The 13036-nt window shown below is 38.0% G+C and overlaps 1 long non-coding RNA gene across 1 annotated transcript in view; it reads left to right on the plus strand.

Moving 5' to 3' along the window:
- The first annotated feature begins 2656 nt into the window (after window positions 1-2656).
- LOC127441982 (uncharacterized) overlaps window positions 2657-13036 on the plus strand; it is a 181240-nt gene continuing 170860 nt past the window's right edge. The window contains exons 1-2 of the long non-coding RNA XR_007897417.1: window positions 2657-3172; window positions 5380-5496. This is a non-coding gene — a long non-coding RNA (uncharacterized LOC127441982). The remainder of the gene's footprint in view (window positions 3173-5379; window positions 5497-13036) is intronic.

The following is a 13036-nucleotide window of genomic DNA, read 5'->3' on the forward strand; positions in this document are numbered from 1 at the left end:
CTCATTTTTTGTTTGATAAATAAGCTTGTAATTAATTCACTCATTTATTCATTAATTTTCTTATGCGTTCTTTCTTCATTTATTTGATCAGTAATTTAACGATTGCAACAAATAGTTTACATTAAGTTTTAAAAAGCGGAGTCAAAGTTTAAAACTGACACATTTCTGTTGCATATGTCGCTCTCTAGTGGCGATGAGGAGCAACAAACTTAAAGGAAGAGTTCACCCAAAAATGAAAATTCTCTCATCATTTACTCAACCTCATGTCATCCCAGATGTGTATGACTTTCTTTCTTCTGCTGAACACAAACTAAGATTTTTAGAAGAACATCTCAGCTCTGTAGGTCCTCACAATGCAAGTGAATGGTGACCAAAATTTTGAAGCTCCAAAAGCAAATAAAGGCAGCATAAAAGTAATCAATATGACTCCTGTGGTTAAATCTATATATTCAGAAGTGATATGATAGGTGTGGGTCAGAAACAGATCAATATTTATTATGATAAATTCTCCTCCCTGCCTAGTAGGTGGCCTTTTGGAGCTTCAGAATTTTGGTCACCATTCACTTGCATTGTTTGGACTTACAGAGCTGAAAAATTCCACTAAAAATCTTTCTTTGTATTCAGCAGAAGAAAGAAAATCATGCACATCTGGGAAGGCATGAGGGTGAGTAAATGATGAGAGAATTTACATTTTTGGGTAAACTAAATTATAATTCTCTCATCGCTTACTCACCCAGTCACCCTTATGTCATCTCAAACGCGTATGCCTTTCTTTCTTCTGCAGAACACTAATTACGATTTTTCATACCTCCCCAATTTGGAATGCCCAATTCCCAATGCGCTCTAATTCCTCGTGGTGGTGCAGTGACTTGCCTCGATCTGGGTGGCGGAGGACGAATCTCAGTTGCCTCCACTTCTGAGACAGTCAGCCTGCGCATCTTATCACGTGGCTTCACGCTATTCTTCGCAGCGTCCACGCACAACTCACCACGCGCCCCACCGAGAGTGAGAACCACCTTATAGTGACCATGAGGAAGGTAACCCACGTGACTCTACCCACCCTTGCAACCGGGCCAATTGGTTGCTTTGGAAGCCTGGCTGGAGTCACTCAGCACACTCTGGATTCGAACTCACGATTGTAGGGGTGGTAGTCAGCGTCTTTGCCTGCTGAGCTACCCAGGCCCTTAAATAAAATTTTTTAGAAGAATATCTCAGCTCTGTATATCTATACAATGCAAGTGATTGATGACCAAAACTCCAAAAGCTCTAAAAAGGAGAAAAAGGCAGCATAAAATTAATCCATATGACTCGAGTGATTTAATCCATGTCTTCTGAAGCGATCCAATTGGTTTTGGGTGAGAACAGATCAAAATGTAACTAATGTTTCACTGTGCATATTGTCATTTCAGTCTCTAGGCATGATAATGATTTCAAGCTCGGTTACACTTCGTAGTGCTTGATGCATGCGCAGAGCGCTAGAGGGCGCTACAGGAAGTGTAATCAAGCTTGAAATCATGATCGCCAAGGAGACTGCTGTCAAGATGTAAAGAGAAAAAGGAGTTATGTTTTGGTCTGTTCTCACCCAAATTCAACTGGAACGCTTCAGAAGACGTTGATTAAACCAGTAAAGTCTATGCTGCCTTTATGTGCTTTTTTGGAGCTTGAAGATTTGGTCACCATTCACTTACATTTTATGAACAAACAGACATCATATCTCCATTAAAATATCTTTGTATGTGTTCCAAGGAAGAAAGTAAGTCAAACAAGTTTGAGATGACATAAGGGTGACTAATTGATGAGATAATTATTATTTTTGAGTGAACTATTCCTTTAAATGGCAGATACAATCTTACACTATAGAAGTTGCATACTGTAGCAGACTCTTTAACCATTAGCTGTGCATTTTTTATGACACAGTGAGTACAGTATAGTAAATATACTCTATGGGCTACATACGCAGCAAATGGCATTTCCATACTGTATGTATGACTACAGGATTCAGGATTATCAAATAAAAAAATAAGAAAAGTCCATGCTAGTCTTGGACTTTCTCATCTGTGGCATGTCTAAATCGTTAAGCTGTCATTGAAACGTCCCTTTTTCCAGTCAACCTACAGCGACCTGTTCTACAACTCAGTACAGGACTGCCCTCTATTTGCGAACACGTTACAACATAGACAAACAGCACCACATTCCATTACATCACAGAACCAAGCGTGATTTATGCATTTATTTTGATCTAAATGACTTTGTTCTCTTATATGTATTAAAAATATTTCATATTAACAGCATAACCTTCCTGACAGGACAGAAATGTATTGTAGTTTAGTCAGAGAATAATTCTTCTTCAATACAGGCAGGGGCGTGTCTAGGATTTGTTTTTGCCAGGGATGGTAGTGTCATCTTGCGGAGGATTCCGTCTGACAGGGTGGGGGATTTGTCTACTGAGGCGAAACGCTGTGTCCTCCCAGACACGGGCGGAACATTGTTATGGACAAATGCGCGACACGGACGGGTTAAGCCGTTGCGCATCGTCTCCAGGAAGTGAGCGGGGTCCGAGTTGGGGTGCCAAGTGGGGTGGCAAAGCTCATTTTTAGGGTGGCAGCTGCCACCCCATGCCACACTTCTGGCCCCGCCCCTGAATACAGGCTATTACTGACGTTAAGACCTTAAGTCATACAGATTTCCATGCAAAAGACCATAAAAAGACAGCCTCTTTGAAGGCTGCACACATTTACGTACAGTATTTTTTTGTTATACTAAAAACATACTCTATTTAAATACATAAATCTGTTCAGTACGGGTGTATGGAATCTTGTTTGTACAGTGAAAATAACATCTGTGCATCAGGGTATGTTTGCAGGTTTTCTCTGGAGAAGAGGAAGCAGAGGTGTGAGCCGAGGCATTTTTTCCACTCGTTGTAATCATGAGCTCACGGGCAGAGTCAGCACTCCAAACACACTCAGATGACATGAACAACTTCAGCTGCAGTACGTCCCACAATACTCCGCAGCAAATGTGAAAGCGACAGAAATGCTGGAGGTTCTGCTTCAGAGTCCAGCTAACAGAGCTTGAAGAGGGTGCTGTTTAGCCGCGGGTTTCAGTATACGGGCGGATTGTCTGCGCTATTATGCCAGCCATGAGAATGGAATATGATTAATGTCGCCCCCAGGTGAGTTTGAACCCAGTGAACCTTCACACTTTTTCCTCATTACCCAACGTGACTACCAGATCATGATGACAAAAGTTCTCTAAAATGTCCCCTTTTCTTGACATTTGGGCCATTTACATGTAACAGGAATTCTTGCTACCGAGCTACTGCAGACAAACCTAACACATTACTTTAGTTAATGTTAAACCACAATGTAATATGGAAGAAGATGATAATAAAACAGAGTCATAACTGGTTGTTTCTTCAACTATGTCCCAGGGGTTGATTTTTATTAGAAATATTTCAACTTTTTTTCCTTTTTGTTTAATGAAGGTCACATTAAAAGTGTTTTGGAAACTTTTTACCATGCCTTCATCGTTAAGTTTTGCTGCTTTTCAAATGCCTTTTACAGTTTGCATATTTTTTTCTTCGTTTTGTTTTGTTTTACCCTGGACCCACACCCAGACTTTCAATTTTAAAATATAAAAGCCATCATTAAACTTATAAAACAAAAATGTAAGACTATGATAATCAAGTCCAATAATCATAAACCATTTAAATCTTTATTGTGTGATAAAAAATAAAAAATAAAAATAAATTAATCAATTTACACAAATTGCATCTGTCCCTCTGTTGTAGCATCATTTTAACCACCACAAAGTTTTTAGTTTTCTTTCAAGCTTAAAGGGACAGTTCACCCAAAAATGAAATTTACCCTCATGCCATCCCAGATGTGTATGACTTTCTTTCTTTAGGCTCAGCAGAACAAAAATAAAGATTTTATAGCAATATTTCAGCTCTGTAGGTCCATACAATGAAAGTGAATGGGTACCAAATTTTTGAAGCACATAAAGGCAGCATAAAAATAATCTATATGAGTCCAGTGATTAAACGTATGCCTTCAGAAGCGATACGATAGGTTTGGGTGAGAAACAGATAAATATTTAAGTCCTTTTTTACTATAAATCTCCATTTTCACTTTCACATTCTTCTTTTGTTTTTGGTGATTCACATTATTGGTGCATATCGCCACTTACTGGTCTGAGAGGAGAATTTATGGGAAAAAAGACATAAATATTTATCTGTTTCTCACCCAAACCTATCATTCTGAAGATGGATTTAACCACTGGAGTCATATGGATTACTTTAATGCTGACTTTATTCTTCTAAAAATCTTGAAAGAAAGTCACACACATCTGGGATGGCATTAGAGTAAATGATGAGAGAATTTTCATTTTTGGGTGAACTATCCCTTTAAGATGAAATATGAGATGTGATATTTAAATAATATTAATAATAATAATAATAATAATAAAGGTAAATATCATCTGAGTAAAACAAAATATAATTTTTTTTTCTATAAACAATATTTTTTTGTGCATTATTTCTAATAAATTAATTTAATTTTGTCAAGTTATATGCACATATATATTTTTAATAAAAATACTTATTTAAAGCTGATGTAATTTCTTCAACACCAGCACAACTGAAAGAAATTGCAAAAATAAACAATGTATTTCAAAACAGCTTTCTGAATACGGCACTCTTCTGCTGTTTTTCAAGTAGTCCCGCCCCCAACTCATGCCATTGGTTGAGTCATGTTGTTGGGGAGGGTTGCTCAAAACAAACACAGACACAGTGTTTACAGTTACCGTTTTCGAGGAAATTAACCTATGAATGGCTAACTTATAGTTGTCTCTGCATATAAAGATGGGATAGAAGTATTTTATCACTGAAAAAGTTACATACATTTATTTAATTGTGTCTTTAGCATACGTAAAAAGCTCACTCTGAAATTAGCCACACAATTTTTTTGTTTATTATTATTTTTTCACAAAATCTTATCAAATTGAATACATAATTTAAAATGTGCAGGAAATAATATTTGTTGGTTCAGAGAAATTATGCTTCAGAATGCAGGTGTATACTGTTGGACATTGTTAGTAGAGAAATGAAATAATCTATTGAGAGTGTGAAATGTTTGTTCATTTTCTAAAAGGCCACAGTGCCAAAAGTGTCCATAATTGAAGGAACACCCAGCTAAGAACTGCGAGCGGCACTAAATCAAAAATCTTTCATTTTTTTCTGGTTTTCAAAGCTTTTTAAATACACAGTCTTTCAGCATGGAGCATTTACATTGCACATCTTTCACTTTTTCCCTCTGTGGGTAACAGAGGGACCTTGTATCAACATCACTGTGCTTCTAATGGCCTATTCTGACCTCACAGAGGCCATAATGTCATAAGGAGAAATGAAAAGTCAAGGTGGTATCCAGAGGATTAAGTGAACTGGGTGGGACAGACCTCCACAATCAGCTGCACGTCACTTAACCGTCTGCTTTCCAAGTACTGTTTCACCACCTTCTCAAAATTCTGCCTCAAACTGTATGTGTATAACTTGAGTTACAAACACTGGGGAACCACTATAGGAGGTGGTAATATTTAACATTTCTCATTACATTGAAAATTTTGTGCTAAATAAATAAATAAATAAAGGGGTCTGATAACTAATTGTGTTAACTAGCAAATATCAATGCACCACACCACATTATTTACGTGCCGTAATGTTATATATATATGTGCCGAAATCTTTTTTTTTTTTTTTTTTTTAACTCAGAACTCAGTTGAACTCAGAGCTTAATGAATGTAAACATAATGGACAACTGTTAAAGACTGTAAGAGAATATTCTGTTTAAACTATGTTGTCAATAAAAAAAAGTTATCATTAGCATTATTTTTGAACACAGCATAACAGGGTCGTACAGAAAGTGCAGGGACAAAGACAAATTCTGTATTTTTGGAATAAAATCATTAAATATGTTAGAAAAAATATGGCATAGACAATGAAAGTATGACATTTTAATTTAAATAAAAACTAACTTTAGTTAAGTGTTGGTTTATTTTTGTATCACACACCTAGTCTAGGACCAAGTCTTGGCTACAAAAAAGCTATTGAATATTAATTTCCAATGTTAATGGCCAGGAAAAAAGCTACTGTTCATTGAACACACAGCACAGTGAGCTTTTGTGACAACATGCCCCAGTAGCGGGGGACATTGGGGTGATGGGAGAGTATGCACCACCATCACAACCACCAAAACAAAATCTATGCCTCTTTTTATAGGAATATTCCGGACGACAGCACATGTGGCAAAATGTTTATCACAAAAATGTATTTCGATATGTCCCTCCTTTTCTTTAAAAAATAAAAGCAAAAATTAAGTTTTCAGTGAGACACTTACAATGGAAGTCAATGGCCAATCTTTAATTTATACAAAAATATAGTCACAACACATAAACTTATCAGGGATGTGATTCTTCCCGATAAATACGGAATTCCGTTTTTTCATACATAAAAATGTGACCCCACGTGAATTGTGTAAATACATAATAATAAAAAGAAAAGGTGGGGTTTGTTGTTAATATCTCATCGGTTCTTAATATCCTGTCCTGTCCATTCTCGAATAAGCACTTTTCACCCAAACAAGTGTCATTCAACCTTCCCTTGGATAATGCCACCCATGCTTACAATACCTTCGCGCCCCCCCCCATGGGGCGCGCTCAACACTTTGAGAACCACTGACCCTACTGATCAGTAGAGTGTGTAAACATGACAGGAAGCTGTTGTGTGTGAGAGAAGCAAGTAATTGTCACGTATTAGATGAAAATGATGTCCAGCGACGTCATTGGCTGAAGTAAAGGTCGTACGAATTCATAGAACGAGTGCAGTTGTACGATATCATATGAATTAGCCAAATTTAGAAAAGTCGTACTAATCCTGACGATTTCACTGTGAGAGTGTGTTGGAGACTAGCGAAGTATCAATGAGAATCACTCCAGTGGAAGCACAGGAGCAGATTTCCCATATGTTGGCTTACAAGTTGCTACTGTATCTGTATGAGTGTTTTTTACACTCGAGTCCTCTTTAAACCTCTGTTGCAGCCGAGTGGGCTTTTTCAGGTGCAGGGATCAATCGCCTTAGGGGAGCCAGGTCCCGTCTTTCACCGGACCACTTTCGTTTTGCTCAACAAAAATGTTTGTAAATGGCTACTGAAGGCCATGTACAGTATTTTCTCCACATATTTTTTAATCTGTTCTTTAAGTAGGCTACTTTTCAAAGATGTGACGGCTGTTAAATTGGTTAAATCTCTTTTATTCTGTGAGTGGATGCCATATTTTAGGACAACAGGGTTCAAAACAGTATTACTATGAATGCAAACTTTAATACAGTAATACTCTATTAGCATAATATAAATAAATAAAAATGTCCAACATTCTTTTGAATGTCCGTGTACTAAAATAAAATATTTGATGCCATGAGTGTACCTTCATTTACTATTACTATTATTTTGAATGGCCATGGAAAATGAAGCAATGTGATAACTATTTTACCTGGTCACAAAAAGTATTCCGTTAATTTACCTGATGAACTTTCACCTTTTGCTGACCCTTTATGCTTTGTAGAGCTAATGTGTGCTTCTAAATAACTTGCAACTTTATTAGCAACTGACACATAAGTGCCAGCTTTACATGTCATACATTCTGCTTCCCACGGATCTCGACCTGGATGAAAGCATGGGAATTTTTTGTGCAAATCTTCTGTAAATTTACACTTTCGTTTGGGCATTGTTTCCACTCAGCTGTCCTTTGCTGCTGCCGTCAAGCAACTGTTTGATGCTGAACACAACAGCGCTTTGCGCATTCGCGGAGAGCTTGATAGGCAGGAATTTGGCCAATAGTTGCTGCAAGCCTCTTATAATCGACCAGTTGGTGTGCGAGAAGGAGGGACTTACAAAGAGGGGTTAAAGCAATGCAAATATGCATGCACACACAATGAAGTATTAGACCAGATGCACATCATAATGCATCTGGAATTTTCGCAATTTGCAAATTTTCGCAAATTTAGAAATCCCGGCCGGACACTTTTTTAAGGTCCGAAAAAGAGGACATGTCCGTGAAAAAGAGGACGTATGGTCACCCTATTGTAAACAATGGGATTGTCTTTTTAGTGTTTTACACAAAGTCTCAAAAAATCGACTTTTGCTGATGAATTATGCATGTTCTATTTATTTTTAAGTACCATATGATTAGGGTGGCCAGACGTCCTGTTTTTTGCCTGGGACAGTCCTGTATTTAAGCACTTTTTCTAGTGTCCAGACTTAAAAAAAACGTGTTTTGTCCCGTATTTCCCCTCTCCTAAAAATGCAGCTTTCTCAGTCACTGTGAGTATTCTAATCAAAGGTAGCCAAGGATACGGCTTGTAAAACCAATAAAATCACATCACACCGTGTTATTTGAAGTACATGATTGGATTAAACTATCCAATCACAATCCCCTTTCAATAGACGTCCAGTTAGTGAACTGATTGAAGTGTCAGTTTGAAAGAGCACACAGATGATATTGCGGCTGGAAAAATGTCAAGGAAGCATGCATGTACATTTAATGAGGATTTTCAAAAAGAGTTTACATTTCTGAAAAGGAGTCACAGACAAAGCCTAGTAAAGTGAGGTGTGAGATTTGTGGAGCTCGCTTTTCCATCGCCCATGGTGTGCAGCATGTTCATACAAAAAAGCATGTGGATGCCACACCAAGTGTTAGCCATTTTTTTGTGAAGCAAAGTTCCGAATCTGACAAAGGTGAACGCAAACTGACTACATTTCCAACATCACTGAAAAACATGGCCTTGATCAAAAACGTATTGCCCTCTGTGCCGACAACACCAACACAAATTTTGGTGGTGTTAAGAGAGCTGGTAAAGGCAATATCTGGAGAATGCTGCAGTCAAAGCTAGGGAGGGAAATTTTGGGGATTGGCTATAATGCACATATCATCCATAACATATTGCAAACAGCAGTGTATTGTCTTCTGATAGATTGAGAGAGTTTTGCTGTGAAGGTGAACAAATACTTCCACACAGTGCGCGTGAAGGAGCTCAAAGACTTTTGCGATTTTGTGCAGCTGGACTATCAGAAATTACTGCAGCATGGCAACACACATTTCCTCTCTCTTGGTCCAACTCTTGAAAGAATACTACACATTTTCAATGGTCTGCGTGCATACTTTCTTTCTAAAGAAAAATGCCCAAAGTTTCTAAGAGACATTTTCAGTGATGCTTGCACTAAATTTTGGATTGGCTTTGCACTCAAGCAAACAGCCACTTTTAACCATGCACTGGAGATAGTAGAGCAGACCCCATATCAGCCACAGAAGTGGCTTTGCACATTCATGACCTTAGAAAAGACTTACAGGCCAGGCTGAAGGAATCATTCATACCCTCTGATATTAAAAAGTAGTTGGATGCCCTGGTTGAAGCTGGTGACAGGTGAGTGGATGATTTCTTTTGTGCAGTGAGAAACTTTAATTCAGCATCGGTGGATTACCTTCAAAACTGGAGCCGCTCATTGGAAAACACAGAAAAACTTGAGTGGGCCCTACTGAGAGATATCCCAGAGTGGAAAGACATTCAGAGCAGTCTCAAACACTTCTACTCTAGAATCCTCGCTCTCAGTTTGATTGATGAAACCATGCTCTTTGATGAGTCGGCGAGATGGACAGACGTTTTTCGTGAGCTGGAGAGCAAGGCCATCAACTTCAGAGTCTTAGCCAAGGTCGTGGAGTTTGATTTATGCCTGTCTGGGACATCAGCATCTGTGGAGCGCGTGTTCTTATTAATAAACGCAGCATGGACACCGGATAAATCTCGACTCAATGCTTAATCTACCTGAAGACTCACCAATATTTTTTAGAGTGAAGTATGAGGGGGAAAAAAAATGCATTTGTTCTCTTTTAGTTAGCATTTTTTATGTCACATGAAATATAAATTTTATGCAATATCATATAATTGACTTATGGTAAGATATCAAAATGAAGATAACCATTAACAAAGACAAACCAGCAGCCTAATGGCTTAAGTGAAATAATGAGAAGAGTAATTTTGAAGTTTCAACCTGCTGCCTAAACTGATTTACACAGACATTGCAGCACAACTTTCAAGAACAGAAACAAACAACCCAAAAAATTTAAGTATGTGCATACAAGAAATAAGCTTTACCACAAAGGAAAACGTATTAATGAGAAGGGTGTGCCTGCTTTTTTGAACACAACGTATCCATTCTGGGAATTATCTTGGAAAGAGTGACACGCATGTCATGTGCTGGCTCTAGACAAGATCTATATTTTGTTTTCATTGCAGTCAGAGCAGAAAATCCACTCTCATGTAAGTAAGTGGTGGAAAAGGGCACTAAAACTGTGCAGCAGCTCCTACAGCAGGGTATTCTCTGGAAACACGGACCCAGAACTGTCCAAGACTTGTCTCTTTGAAATGAAGTTGTAGGCCCCTGTCTGAAGCCATGTCTATCATGTACAATTCACCCTTAAAAAAGGGTGATTTTGATTCCTTATCCAGCATTTCCTCAACGTTGTCCATGCAGGCTGGCGGCAGAAGCTTCTCGCCGATCGTGTGGCCTTTTGGATTTCACAATTCGATATGAAGCCAAAAATGATTCTTGCAGTGCTTTCTCTCGTACACTTGCTGCAGTTTTCATCAGTTTCTGCTGATGAAGATACTCTTCTTTTTTGAGAATAAAATATGTTCGCCCTTTGTTTGAGTAAACAGAAGGTTTTGTTGTGAGGTGCCGTTTAAGTTTGGAGGGTTTCATGCTAACACTGGCTAACTTTACTAAACATAAAAGGCACTTCTGCCTTCCTCACCATCTGGAACTTTGCAGGCGATAAAACCAATTTCAAGGTAAGACTCGTCATATTTTCTATGTGGCTCCTTTTTAGATTTAGTTGTTTGATCTTGGTCTGAACAGTTGACAGAGGTCTTGGATTAGTTTTAAAAACTTTTCCATTTCAGCTGGCGTCAGCTGCTAACTGATTCCACCTGCGTTATAACTGAATGCTAGCATATGTTAATGACGCGCGTAATTTTTTCCCCACCCGTATTCTGGCAACTCCCGCTGTTGATATAATTACACGTCAAATGATTGGACGAAAGTTGTCTATAGTCACCAGCTTGACGACACCTTCTGACTGGATGGGTATCTTAGCCACCTTCAAGATAAGGCATTGGTAATTCTATAACTTCTGACACTTTGGCGTTCCAACAGTAGAAAAACTCTTTGTGTTTTTTTATTTTTATTCATAGTAAATGGCTGAATAAATATGCTGGAAAGAAAAGAATTAGTTATTCAGTGAAGCCATAAATGTGGAAGCCAGGCAAAATCGGTTTGTCATTAAAAAAAAATCTCATTCATATCACTCATTATTGTTCAGGACAAAGTGGTCACATATAACTAATTATTTTCTTTCCAGTACATTTATTCAGCCATTTACTATTAATAAAATGAAAAAACACAAACAGTTTTTCTATTGTCGGAACTGCAAAGTGTCAGAAATTATAGAATTACCAATACCTTATCTTGAAGGTGGATAAGATAACCATCCAATCAGAAAGCGTCATCAAGCTGGTGACTATAGACAACTTTCGTCCAATCATTTGACGTATAATTATATCAATAGCAGGAGTTGCCAGAATACGGGTGGCGCAATGACATGGTACGTATGGTTCAGTTCAAGTGATTCAGATGACAGATACAGTCAGTCCTTCAGTGAATGATTCGGCAGACTGATTCAAACTAGTACCTCCTGATTTGTGATTTTTTTTTAAGAGTAATTTGCTCATGATTCGGACTAAAGTACTCATGCTCGCGCTGTTTGTGAGATTCACCGCACCGTAAATTCTGCTGTGGTCGAGCGACTTTGCACGACCCACTTTTTCCCACTCTTTGACCCACTAGTGGGTCGTGACCCACAGTTTGAAAACCGCTGCCCTAGATGACATAAATACATTTCAGTCATGCCTCTTCACAAACAGCAGGAATGAAATCCATTTATCTTCCAAGAGAAGTGCAGAAAGCCAGTGCTGCATGTTTAGATGACTTCAAAATAGAAAGACATCCTGCCTCATATCACCCACTGCAGAGACGGGAGCTCAGTCTCTCTCCCTCTCCATCACGGCAGGCATACATCGGTGCTGTATTTTTCATATTTCTGTTTCATAAAGTGCTGACTCACTGCCTGAACATCTGTGTGGCTTGAGAGATGTCATGTCAGTTTGGATCCATCTCAAGGGAGCAGATCTGTGGCATAGTATACATGAAGAAACTATAAGTTGCAAGCAGGCAAAGGCATTAAGAAAATGATTAAGCTGATCAAGGTCACAGATATGGAAGAATTTGGATGTACGGTTTAGCAGTTTACTTTTAAAATATGAACACTCGGTTCGACCTTAAAAATGTCAGGCTGATGTGGATCCATGCAGGCTCCATGCAGTGAGGTTATTTCATTACTTGTAGGACTAAGTAATTTAAAACCACTAGATGTCAGTATTGTTTGTAAAAATACCTTTGACCTCAGTTCATCATTTTAAATCATGTTAATGTACTGACTGTATAGTTTGTAAGACCTCAGTTCACTTGCAAGACAACACAGGAAACGTTCAAGTGAACTGCCTGCTTTAACTCAATATGGTTTAACATGATCAGATACAAAAGTAATGTGTCAAATATTCAGTGTATAGCCTTTATTTATTCATAAATATTGACAAATCCAGCAACCACTTCAATGAATGAAGGAAGATACAGGGCTTCAAACTGATTTTCAGCTCCAACAGTAAATCTGATTAGGTTGACAGCTTTTAGTGTTGAAAAAATAGCAATATTTAGCATATCACATATGCTTTAAATGCAGAAGCCAATTTGTATATTTTTCTATTGCTAGCTACTAATAGGACCTACTTAAATGAGAGAAATCCCAAACAATTTCTTTACAATTGTGTGACAGAGTTTAAATATCATGGATGAGACAAAATAAAAGCTCAATT

The sequence above is a fragment of the Myxocyprinus asiaticus genome, chromosome 6 (assembly GCF_019703515.2).
Source record: "Myxocyprinus asiaticus isolate MX2 ecotype Aquarium Trade chromosome 6, UBuf_Myxa_2, whole genome shotgun sequence".
NCBI classification, from domain to species: domain Eukaryota; kingdom Metazoa; phylum Chordata; class Actinopteri; order Cypriniformes; family Catostomidae; genus Myxocyprinus; species Myxocyprinus asiaticus.